We start from the raw sequence: 13,707 nt of genomic DNA on the forward strand, positions 1-13,707 counted from the left end.
GCTAATTTCGAAAAACGGTTATGTCAGTTCAAGGTTGTAGGGGGATTTTGCCTAAGAATTGCCCAGAAATAAGTCTACCAAGAAGAGGTTTGTTGCATGTGTCTGTGAAATGTTGTGTGTGTCTGTGTGTGTGCACAAATCTAATACAAGCAGACACACTAATCACAACCAGGCTGCTCACAAGCCCAGCAGCCCAGTGCAACAAGGCCACAGAGTCAAGAAATCTAAAATGACCTTTTTTCATAAAATACTTCAGAAGAGTGTTTTCAATACTTATTGATACACCGAAATGCGTGAAAGGGGTTTATCATTGACATACAGTCATTGGTTGGCACGCCAAAAGTCACCTTGTTGACAGCAGAGACAGCTGAATCTCAAAGTCATTCAAGACTATAAACTACCCATAAGCCTTGCATGACATTACCCCATTTCTAGAGGTTAATGACGACCAGGGGTCAATCTGAAACTTGTACAATGAAATTTCGAACAGACAGAGGGTGTAGCCAATGTAGCCAAATACTTTTCACATGGTGTGTCCTGTGTGTTTGTGTCAAAGACATTGTCTGTGCTTTTGATTTCCATCAGTAGAAAATAATGGCATAGCAGTGGTCTCTGAAGTCAGACTGTTTTTTGGATAATAAATGGGAAGATATTCCAAGCTAACATCAAATGTAGAGCACATGGTTTGTCAGTGTTGTGTGGAATATGTTTCCAGGAAAATTACATAATAATAATTATAACTTTTATTTATTGATTGTTTAGAGCTTTGAACACAACATGTTGTTGCACATTTACAGACTTAAATTTCTATAAGACGAGGAAGGAACATTGGGATGAATCAAGATACAACTGACAAAAAATGAAATTACTATTTTAAAGTTCTGATTAAATATTCCTGTTAGGAATAGTCAGCCATGGCCACAACGGGGTCTATTAGCAATAGCTTTAATATCTTTAGGGAAGTCTCATGCCATCACTCCAGATTTTTTTCCTGAATCACCAAAACATTGATGTTGTGACATTCTTAACACAAAAGTGTTTTTAACTGCAGTATGTTTTGTTTTATTTATATTGTAATTGTATATATCTAAACTTGCTTTGTAAGGAAAACTGGGTTTGCCTAATATTATTCTAGCCATTCCCCTTTGTAGAGCCCAATGCTAATCATAATAGTTTTTTTTTTTTTTTTTTTTTTACGCTGACAAATATGTAACAGTTACGTAGAATATAAGATGGTAAATATTTAATTGATGAGTTGTCAATACAATATATAACCTAGGGTATGATTTTACCCCAAAATTCAACATACCTGACACATAATGGTAACTGCAAATCCATGTTTCGCTGTCTGGATTCCAGTTAATTCTGTAAATATTTGCTTATTTTTGCTACTCAGTGGGTGTAACCGCAGTGACTTACACCTACTATGACGTCATGTGCATATTCTCTGTACTGTTAGTGAGCATCCCAACGCCATCCACACTTCTGACACTGGCATTTAGATGACTATGTAAATATGTGCTGTGCGCTTTCCTTTCAATAACAGAAGTAGCAATAACAAAACAGTAGTTGAGAAAGCATCTGATTATAGCGGTGTGGATATGTTTGCACAAACTCTGCATTTCGGCACTCCAGTAAAGTTACATCACGTTTATTTTTATAGCACTTTATACAACACTTTATACAATTGTTTAAAAGCAAGCAGCTTTACAGTATAAAAAAACAAAACAAAAAAACAGTGTCAGTGTCTCTTTCAATTAGAATTACAACTTCAATATCTATAAAGCGTCTCTCCAGTGTATTTATTATTTTTCTTCGCAGAGGTCTGACCTTGTCAGACTGAACAGAATAAATGAACCGGAAAAGATTTAGACGTCAAAGAAGGTGGAGCCTCAGAGCACACATACCTATTACAGTACATAATCCCCATGGACCAATGGTAGTTCAAAGGTGTTTCCAGAAAGTTTGCTTTGGCAAAATGTTTCGAACTTCCGAAATGAACACCAAACGAACTTCATTTTGGCCTTATTTTGTTAGAAATAACATCACACCAGCTTGTTCTTCGAATTTGCTTTATGTATATCTGGCCCTTTGGACCCAAGACAGCTTTGTGGAAACCATATTTGACCTGTGTTACTTCGGACACCTTGTTATTTATATGAACAAAGTGATAATGATTTGACAGGTGTAATCTCACTCCTCAAACAATTATACGCCTAATCGCCTCCCTATACACAGATTGACCGTATCACTCTCTGTCTCCAGAGTTGGTGTGTGGTGGACAATCTGGTGCACTATGGCTGAAATGCATGGATGGATGCAGCACACTGGAGGTGGTTAAAGAGGTAATTGCCCATGTTATAGGCAATGTTTTGTTTTCTCCCAGCTGCGCTCCATTTTTCTGGCTGCTCTCTTAAAGGCCTGAGTGTGCTTGTTGTACCACAACATTTAATCTTCTTTAAGTGCAAAGGAGCAACTGTGTCTAAAGTGCTGGAAAAGAGAGAGTCAATAGTTTATGTTGCAACATCGAGTTCTTCTAAGCTATCTGGGATGCTGAGGAGATGAAACTGATCAGGAAGATTATTTATAAAGCAATCTTAAGTGATAGAAGTGATTGTTCTGCTATATTTGTAACAGGGAGTCCGTTTTGCAGCCTTGGCTACTAAATGGAATATACACAAGACTTAATAATGATCTGAAATGTCATCGATCTGCTGCAGAATTTCAATGGCATCAACATTGATTCTATGTGACAATATTAGATCTAAAGTATACCGACATAAGCATTGATACCTAACTCCAATATAGGGTTTAGAATGTCTCTAAATGCTAATCCCAATGCGTATTTTTCATTATCTACATATATTAAAATCACCAACAATTGGGACTTTATCTGCAGCCAGTACTAAATTAGCAAATTATTTGATAAAGTCTGTATGGTGCCCTGGTGGCCTGTATACAGTAGCCAGAACGAATGTCAAATGGGATTTATTACTTACACTAGATAGCTAGATAGTGTTACATAAAGCAGCACCTCCCCCTTTGCCTTTCATACGAGGCTCGTGTTTATAACAATAATCTTGGGAAGTGATTTTAAGTAAATCATTTAAAGTAATGTAATTGTCTGGTTTTAGCCAGGTTTCTGTCAAACACAGCACTAGGTTATGATCTGTAATCATATCATTTACAGTAAGTGCTTTTGAAGAAATGGATTGTATATTTAGCAACCCAAGTTTTATCATTTGTTCATCTGTATTATAACAATTTTTTATTTGTTAAACATCAATTAAATTTTTCCCCTTAAATGAGTTTGGGAGTTTTTTGTATTTGCTCATTTGGGGAACAGACACAGTGTGATTATATCTAGGTGAAAGAGTCTATATGTGTCTATATGGGATTTATCTGACCTCAGTGACGTGAGACAGCTAGCAGACGGTCGGATTAGCCAGTCTGTCTGCTTCCTGACCTGGGCCCCAGTTAGTCAAGGTTCAGCTCTAAGACTATGTGCCATATTTCTAGAGAAAAGAGCTGCACCACCCCAGGAGGGATGAATGCCATCTCTTTTTAACAGGTCAGGTCTGCCCCAAAAACTTTTTCAGTTGTCTATGAACCCTATATTATTCTGCTTATTCTGACACCACTTAGACAGCCAGCCACTGAGTGATGACACATCACTCTCATCAAAGTTTAAATCCTGTCTAGCTAGCGCTTCCCATAATGTTTACGCATTAAGTCAGTAGGTGGAGAGAAGGCGGACTTTCAGGGCTCTTCGAACACATTCGACCACATGAGCGTTTACACTAAGAAAGCAATCCGGACAAATGGGCTTTCAACTACCTATGGAAGTGGTTGAAAGTGGACAAGCTCAAATGTTTTACACCCAGATTACACCTGTATTTAGCATCGTTCACTTGTGATCCGATCGACCAAAATGCATTTTAATGCCTGGTGTAAACAGGGCCAAAATGTATAGAGGAAACTGTCAGGATTTACAATGGAACGTTTTATAAACTAAATCTTTAATACAAAACAAAGCAAACTTAAATGTCATGCATATGGCAAGCTTAAACATCTTATCTGATGCTTGTTTTTTTATTCTTGAGCTTGCCACAAGCATATGCCTTTGTTTAGCTTTGTTTTGTAACTCTGAGCACATTTGCAACTGAAGACCACAGTCAAGATATAAGAGTTACATTGAAAGTAAAGAGATGGCTAGGGCTTCTCAGCTTTCATGTCATGGCAGTAAATAAAACTTATTCACATACCCATAAAAGAGAGCTGATCCCACCAGAATCAATGTGCTTAGCACATGTGTTCACTCTTTTGCATTTTCTCTATCTCTTGTCTCTATATCTGTGTCAGTCAGTCATGCTTGGTTAATGTTTAGAGCAGATGGCCATGCAGCACCAATATAATGATCACCATGGCTACCAAACTCTCTGAAAGAAATTTGCTTTGCACTGGGCACAGTTCATCAAATTAGTCAGATATATTGACTGGTGCAGAAACAAAGAAATGGGGTGGGTTGGGGGTTGTAGAAAGAAACAGAAAGAAGTTGAGATGAATGTATATTGGAATTATATTTTGGAAGTTGATTTTTGGGAAGGGAGATTGTATGGAACAATGTGATTAAATACATATTAATTACACAGTAGTAATCTGTGGCTATTTTTACTGTCTGAAGCAAAAGGTCAGTCTGCTAAAACTGGAGTTATAAAGTGTGTTGTAAAACCTGTGCCAAGTTAATTATCATCGACTCAAATACACCAAACACCACCACAGGGAAGAAAAGAGGCTGTAGGTTTAAGTGAACAATTACAGATAGCCAAACTACTATAGATCGATCATTTTATGATCAGCAGGGATTGAGGATGGGATTTCAGTACTGTACAGTATAAATGTATTCAGTTATGAAGTTTTTCCAAAACAAAACAAAAACAGCATTGTGATTTAATTTACCACATTATCAATTTTTTTCTTATCTTAAAATGTAAATTAATATGTTGGAGCAACAACCTAAACACAATTGAACAAATTTTTGTTTTGACAAGTTAATATTTAGCATGTTAATGTTTATGTTCAAGCAGCCGTAGCAGGGTGGATACTGAACCGTACTTCAAACAAAAATCAGATGCTAATTTCTGAATAAAAAAAAAATAATAAAACCCAGAGAGTTACTTATACAATACTAGAACCTCTATAACAAAATTATATTGTTAAGGTTAGTCTAATATAACTGGAACACACCGTGAAAGACTGCATTGTAAGAAATTTGTCCATAATTACAACATTTTATTTTTTCAGTACAATTTCTGTCATGTCAACTTGATTATGTGATATGAGTTTAAAGGGTTTTCAGATTTTCAACTTGATATTCTTTGCTATAATCAAAGTAGTTGAAATGTGCAATGAACTTATAACTGTATGTTGTCAATTTGGCACCACTTTGATCTTTATTAAAAGTTTAAGGCAGAAATTAAGTTAAGTTCATTGGTTGTATCAATGCAGGTCATGCATATTTGGCTTGGTATGAACGAGAGCACAAAAACTGGATTGCAAATTGTTTCAGCAGAGCCACATCTGCCTTCTATTAGTAACAAAGGACAATGGCAGGTCCAACACAGACTTAAGAGGGGACCTAGTTGTGGGTGAAATTACAAACAGAAGAGTGTATCTGCCTAGCATTTGAAGTAATCTACCTCTCCTCAAATCCTCTCCCACAAAGAGGATTTAAAATGTCACTGGGGATGAACAAAGGGTTCACAGACGAGGAAAAATTAAGCAACTTTAAAGACAACTTCTATTTTATCTGTTTTGTTTACTATTCCGTTGTTCTAAAGAAATCTGATTAAAATCAAAATGTGATACACACAATCAATAAATTACAAAACAATTCTCACAGAGCTCTTCCAAACAGACTCTGAGGCATGTCTCATACCTTCCCCCGTACACATGCTGACTCTATAAATACCCGTTCATTTCAAAGGGGTTCTTTCCTCTTTGTTTCCATTCTTATGCTTATGTCTTCTGGTTTCTTATTGGAAAATGACGAAATGTTACGGGATGTTGGTGGCACCATTAAAGCAGGCTGTGGTGTTCAGAGCCCAAATTTAAAATAAAATAAAAAGTTGGTTAGGTTTAATGATTTTGTTTCATGAGTCATAGTGCTGATGTGTTGAATGGAGTGAGAGTGCAGTTTTTCCGGACACAGTCAAACACACTCTCTCACACACACTCTCTCTCTCTCTATCACACACACACACACACACACACACACACACACACACACACACACATTCCAATGGCAGTGTGACACTTGAAAAGGAAATAAACACCGATCCTGATTATGTTAACTGGCTTACGGTTTCTTTTGGTACTCTTTATAGCAATGTGAAAAAAAAAAATTTCAAGTCAAAGTTCCAAACTGCCAACAACAGTTGTATGTGAAACCTGACAATCTGGTTGAGCTTGTTTCCTTGTCTGTGTGTCAGGGGAAAATAAGGCATGGTTAATGCTCAGAGGAGAGTGAAAGACACTTTTACAACCCTGCATGCGTGACATTTAAAGCACACTTGCACACGAGCTGTATGATCAAATTACAGTGGGAGGAACCAAGGGATGAAGTTTCACTCAAGAGCACAACTACAGCCAAACACCCAGCAGCAGTATGTTTAGCAATTTATCCATTATTTATTTAGAGTGTAAAAAAAGAAAAGAAAAAAGTCATCATTCCTGTCTGAAGTGCGCAAGAGTAACTGTCTAAATTACTCTCACTGTCTGTTCTTGACACAAATATATATATATATATATATATTACAATCATGCCTAATTGAATTTTGGATCCTCTGACTGTCTATCAGAGACCATGTCTGAAATAAGAACAACTCCTGTCACTTATTTTTGAATAACACTTAACCCTAACACTAACTCAAACCCTAATCTCAAAGAAATTATTTAAAGCATAATACTACTACTACTGAAAATAATAATAATGATAATTCACTTGTTTGTCCATAGTACCACTGTTAGAGTGCTTTTCTTTTTCTTTTTTTTTCTGCAACCAAAGCACTCATCAGTTGTATAAACTTATTTATTACAGTGGGAGATCACACCAGTTTGAGCTCTTGTGAGATACAGAGAGAGAATGAGGATAAAAAAAAACAAAAAAAAACAGGATAGACAACTAACTGAATTTAAAGCCACTCCTAGCTGACAAGAGACCAGATAAAAACATAAGGATTTTTGTTTGTGTTTTTATGATTTTATGGATTGTCCTAGGCATTTCTTTAAAATATATCACATTTTAGTTTAAGAAACATATCAATCTTCTTATTTTAATTATATGTATGATACAGCCAATGCAAACCCATTGTCTGAAAGTTTAGTGCATATAGACAGCTTTCAGCTGGGATCTCGTGCTTTGTCATTCTAGCTCAGAGAGATTTTTTGTATTGTTTTCAGTGTGGGCTTATCCAACTGTGGCAAGCTGTTTGGCTTTTCTCAGCTGTAGGGAAACTCTGAAATGGCTCTGGAATGGATCCACATTCTAGCTTCATGGAGCACACCAATCACAATGTACCCCTTTCCAGGGATGATAATAGATACAAATTTAAAAACATGCGATCAAACTTTTATTAGTATTCTTTGACTGCAGCCAGTAATATATCACAGGTCAAGTCACAGAATATTTTTCATAATATACACACACACACATTTATATATATATATAAATGTGTGTTTTAAAAATACACATTTGTAATGTGCGAAATTGTCATTTAAGTGAAATCACTTAACCTAAATATACAAGCTTTATAAAAATGATCATTCTAGAAGAAAATTTCAGGTGGCACTTAAGAGGCTTTTGCATCTGAACTCTTCATATATATATATATATATATATATATATATATATATATATATATATATATATATATATATATAATATATATAATATATATATATATAATATATATATATATATATAATTTCATATATATATATGAAGAGTTCAGATGCAAAAGCCTCTAAGTGCCACCTGAAATTTTCTTCTAGAATGAATATACAAGCTTTATAAAAATGATCATTCTAGAAGAAAATTTCAGGTGGCACTTAGAGGCTTTTGCATCTGAACTCTTCATATATATATATATATATATATATATATATAATATATATAATATATATATATATAATATATATATATATATAATTTCATATATATATATGAAGAGTTCAGATGCAAAAGCCTCTAAGTGCCACCTGAAATTTTCTTCTAGAATGATCATTTTTATAAAGCTTGTATATTTAGGTTAAGTGATTTCACTTAAATGACAATTAATAGGTAATTTGCATTGCCATTTAAGTGAAATTATTGAACTTAAATATACGAGCCTGATAAAAATTATCATTTTAGAAGAAAATTTCAGATGGCACTTAGAGGCTTTTGCATCTGAACTCTTCATATATATGTGTGTGTGTGTGTGTGTGTGTGTGTGTGTGTGTGTGTGTGTGTGTGTGTGTGTGTGTGTGTGTGTGTGTGTGTGTGTGTGTGTGTGTGTGTGTGTGTGTACACATGACTTGACATTAAAGGGATACTTCACCTCTGGAAAGATGAATGTGTATTTAAAATGGGTCATTTATGTAGAAGAAATGTGAAAGTATTTTTGAATTTGGAGCTTTCTAGACTGAGAAAAGGCAGAAAATTAATTTTTGGCTTATGTGGATGAAAGACTCCCAGAATGCACTTGCTTCGCTGCCCTAGGAGGCCACTCCCAAGCCACGCCTACCGGTAAGAGAGCGCGCAGTTAAACAACAAGGCTAAGCTACTAGTGAGGCTCCGTGAAGAGTCTGCCCGGTATTTCATGATCGCCCAAAATGTCCGGGATTCGGCTTTTGCGTTCTACTGTCGCCATTCATTATGTTTGCTGTGGCGAGCAGGACGAGACTGAGGGGCGCGGGAGAACGGCGCTAGGCCGGTGGCTCCTCCCCCCTTCTGCCATCCAACCTGAGCTTAAGGTCTGTGTGGAGGACGTGAGCCGAGTCTTCAAAAAACAGAAGACTAGGAAAGCTTCAGGCCCAGACGGCATCTCATCTGCTTGTCTAAAAGCCTGCGCTGACCAACTGGCCCCAGTCTTCATGCAGATCTTCAACAGATCATTGGAGCAGTGTGAAGTTCCCTGCTGCTTCAAACGCTCCACTATCATTCCGGTTCCCAAAAAAACTAAAATCACTGGACTTAATGACTACAGACCTGTCGCTCTCACGTCTGTGGTCATGAAGTCGTTTGAAAGACTGGTGCTGGCCTATCTGAAGGACATCACTGGACCCCTGCTGGATCCTTCAGTTTGCTTACAGAGCAAACAGGTCTGTGGATGATGCAGTCAACATGGGACTGCACTATATCCTGCAACATCTTGACAGACCTGGGACTTATGCACGGATCTTATTTGTGGACTTCAGTTCGGCCTTCAATACCATCATCCCTGATCTTCTCACAGCCAAACTGACTCAGCTCTCCATGCCATCCTCAATCTGTCAGTGGATCTCCAGCTTCCTGACGGACCGGCAGCAGCGAGTGAGACTGGGGAAGCTCACATCCAGGACCCTCACCATCAGCACTGGCGCCCCCCAAGGGTGCGTTCTCTCCCCACTGCTCTTCTCCCTGTACACTAATGACTGCACTTCTAAAGACCCCTCTGTCAAGCTCCTGAAATTTGCAGACGACACCACCGTCATCGGTCTCATCCAAAATGGTGACGAGTCTGCTTACAGACTGGGGGTTGAACAGCTGGCTGTCTGGTGCAGCTATAACAACCTTGAGCTGAACACGCTCAAAACAGTGGAGATGATTGTGGACTTCAGGAGAAAATCCCCAGCACTCCCCCCTCTTACCATCATGAACAGCACTGTGGAAGCAGTGGAGTCATTCAGGTTCCTGGGCTCTACCATCTCTCAGGACCTGAAGTGGGCAAATCACATTGACTCCATTGTGAAAAAGGCCCAGCAGAGACTGTACTTCCTTCGCCAGCTGAAGAAGTTCAATCTGCCACAGGAGCTGCTGATCCAGTTCTACTCAGCTGTCATTGAGTCTGTTTTAAGCACTTCCATCACTGTCTGGTTTGGTTCAGCTACCAAATCGGACATCAGGAGACTACAACGGACAGTCCGGACTGCAGAGAGGATTATTGGTGCCACCTTGCCAACCCTCCAGGACCTGTACTCTTCCAGAGTGAGGAAGAGAGCAGGTAAAATCATCACAGACTCCACTCACCCTGGACACCCCCTGTTTGAACTGTTACCGTCAGGACGGCGACACAGATCACTGGCCACAAGAACATCCAGGCACAGGAACAGTTTCTTTCCACAGGCCATTTCCCTTCTGAACACTTAACATGCCCCCCAATGCATATGCCTGTAAGTGCAATACTCCCACTGTCTAGTGCAATATTCTATTCTCTAAGTCAGGTGATATTTATATTTATATTATTCATACTACTCAAAATACTGTAAATATGTTCATAATCTGTAACATGCACTAGACTCCCACTGTCTAGTGTAATATTCTCTAACTCAGGTGATATTTATATTTATATTATAATTCATATTACTCAACATACTGTAAATATGTTCATAATCTGTAAATGTTTATTCAGACTAAACCCAACTGTGACCCCTTTTTTTGACTTTTTATACTATTTTTATTTTTTTTATATATTTTATTCTTAGAATTTGTATTACTATGTTTCTTGTTGTATTTGTATTTGTATATGTGCACTGGAAGCTTCAGTACCAAGAAAAATTCCTTGTGGGTGCAAGCACACTTGGCAATAAAGCTCTTTCTGATTCTGATTCTGATTCTGATTCTGATTACCGATGAGCAGGACGCGCTGCAGTCAAAGACGCACCGTCTGTGAGACGCACTGGTCTCGTATCTCTCACGGAGGAGCGGGATTATTTTTAGCAATGTTAAAACGCACATCAACCGATCACTTGTTTAGCGTTCATGTAAACACTACATTCAGATTCACCAATCAGAATGAATTCAGTTAGATTGAAACAAAAGGTGTGCATGTAAACAATGAATGGCGACTGCAGAAAGCAAAAGCCGAATCCCAGACATTTTGGACGATCTCAACGGCCGGACATGTCCGGGAAAAAGAGGATGGTAACCCCTACTACTCAGCTTTCTCCTAATACTTGGCTTTCTCCACAGATCAAGAGCCTGCTAGCTTAGCTTCCAAAGAAAGACGACTGACACTGTGTACATTCTGTGAGTGAGATCCCACCCCCTTTGGGCGGGTTGAAGACATGCGGGACAGCCCCTCCTACTGGCTGTAGTCTTTAGCCTCTGGCCAAAAAATCCTCAGATGACACAAAATGACGATTTTTGCGTCATCTGAGGATTTTTTCCATACAAAAAATACATAAATCTCTTGTCTCAGGGGGATATGAGGGTGGAAAGCACGGTAACTTGAAAATACTACAGGTTTTCTACTAATACAAAGCTTAATGCTAAATCCTGAAGTATCCCTTTAACACCCACCAACCGCCAAATGCAGGTGGATTGTTATGCAATCTAAGCTAATGCAAAAGCTAACGCGGGTGTCACATGTAACTAAACGCAATCATCAAACATTTAAGAGCATATAATTATCTATGTTTTGTTTTCTCTATGTCATCGTTCTGAATCAGATCCGGACTTTTGTCACAAGTCTTTGACTTGTGTTCTCTGCTCTGTTCTTTCTTTTGATATATTGTATGTTCAGATATTCATATATCAAAATATTCTGAGGGGCATGAAAGTTTTGTGAAAATTATCAAAAATGAAAACCTAATCCAACTTATATGACTATGTTGGAATAGTTCATGACAAGGTAGATCACGATTGACTTTTCTTAAATAAAAAAGTGAATAAAACAAATATATATATTAAAATATTATTAATAAATCTTGACCTTATCGCTCCATGGTGACTCCAATTTAAAGGCCATTTCAAAGCTGTTTTTAACTGTCCTTTACCCCCACCATTCTGGACTCAAACAGATGGAAACCATTCCATGAAGAATCTGTTACATATTAGATATACTGTAGGGCAGTTCTTTCTGTATGGCTCTGTAGATTTGATTACAAACAAAAAAATCTACATTTGTCTATTTTCAAAGATATTTGAGCATTTCTAAGTTATCTATAAATGGTTGCATAAATGTGAAAATGTGTTTTTGAAGAGATACAAAATTATGATTTATAGAAGCCTGGTTTTCTAGGATAGTGCATAGTCAAATTAAATAGAAATGTATAGTGAAATAGATAATGATTTTTGAAAAAAACTAATGCAAGGGGCTCAGGGAATAAAGTCGCAAAATATATTATAATGGCCACAGGTAGAAAAAAACAAATCTTCCTTTGCTATAATCCAAAGCCACTTAATGATAAATGCAGTATTAGGAGTGTAAATTTACGTATATGTTTAAAATTTAAAAACATAAATTGTAATTATAATCAACCCCCAGTTACTCTCATGTTCAACAGTTCTAATTCATATATGCTCAAATCTACAGTATAAATACCAACCAACATCATTAACAAATTGACATGGGTACAGAACACCGGATATCAAGATGGCTGGAACCATTCTTTGTCATTAAAAACTTAGTGAAAGTTAGGGCAATGTTTATGACTGAAGCTATGAGATCCAGGACTTTGTTTTTTAACATGTCTTAACAAAATGCAAGAAGTCATTGGTGTGCACTACACAACCCTTGCCTGTAAGCTTCTCAGATTTGACTGCAAGAAAATGCTAAGCATGCAAGGAATGACATATCTTTTTCTTTTTTAAAGACCTTCTCTGGTGGGCATGTTTATTTTGAGATATGGGCTAATATTTCAAAACAGTAGAGTCTGACTTGAGAGGGAAAACAACATTCAGACTTGTAATTTCTTACAGCATTTCTCAGCATCTCTCAACTGAATTCAAGCTCCCTGCACACACATATACATTAGCCGCTTTTCCACCTTTGGGACGTAAGTTTCTAAGGTACAGAGCGATTACGGTTATATTTCCACTTGAGCTTGGTTCGGCACAGCACGATTGCAAACTGTTCTTGGCCCGAAATTCTCAGCATGGTTGGCCGTGCTCGTAGAATGCATGTAGTGACGTCGCCACTCAGGATTGGTTACTTGTCTGTTACCTGGCTACCAGTTTCTCTGTATCTGGCAAAGTAATTTGAGTGGTTTAAGCGAAGTAAACACCATAATAAAATTAAAATAAATATATGATCATCCTCCAACGCGATCACTATTTTAATCTCATACCATCTGTAAACTCTTGTGCTACCAAGGCAACGACTGATGCATTTGTAATACATTCCAAAGAACTCTGTTATGATATTTTGAATACATCACTCTTATACTGTGTCTATACCAGACGCGAACGGCACAATGTAATGTGACAAAAGCAAATAGAGCCCATTATAAACAGTGATGTTGTCTACACTGGATGCGGCGTGACTATTTCTATATTCCCCATTCTATTTCTGATGTATTCCAAGCACACATGCAACTTCTGTCACAAAGGACAAATGGATTTGCAACGGCCGCTTTGTCACATCCAGGCGGTGCGCCGCAACAATGGTCGCGTCCAGTGTAGAGACAGTGTTACTAGGTATGATATCTTGGTAAAATGTAGGCCATTTTTACTTTTTTTTTTTT

The 13,707-nt window shown here is 37.6% G+C and overlaps 2 protein-coding genes across 2 annotated transcripts in view; both read left to right on the plus strand.

Moving 5' to 3' along the window:
- LOC309495809 (uncharacterized protein) overlaps nt 1–13,707 on the plus strand; it is a 207,494-nt gene that overhangs the window by 175,122 nt on the left and 18,665 nt on the right. The window lies entirely within an intron of this gene.
- tet2 (tet methylcytosine dioxygenase 2) overlaps nt 1–13,707 on the plus strand; it is a 28,979-nt gene that overhangs the window by 3,914 nt on the left and 11,358 nt on the right. The window lies entirely within an intron of this gene.

This window comes from Leuciscus leuciscus (genome assembly GCF_965113295.1).
Source record: "Leuciscus leuciscus genome assembly, chromosome: 3".
NCBI classification, from domain to species: domain Eukaryota; kingdom Metazoa; phylum Chordata; class Actinopteri; order Cypriniformes; family Leuciscidae; genus Leuciscus; species Leuciscus leuciscus.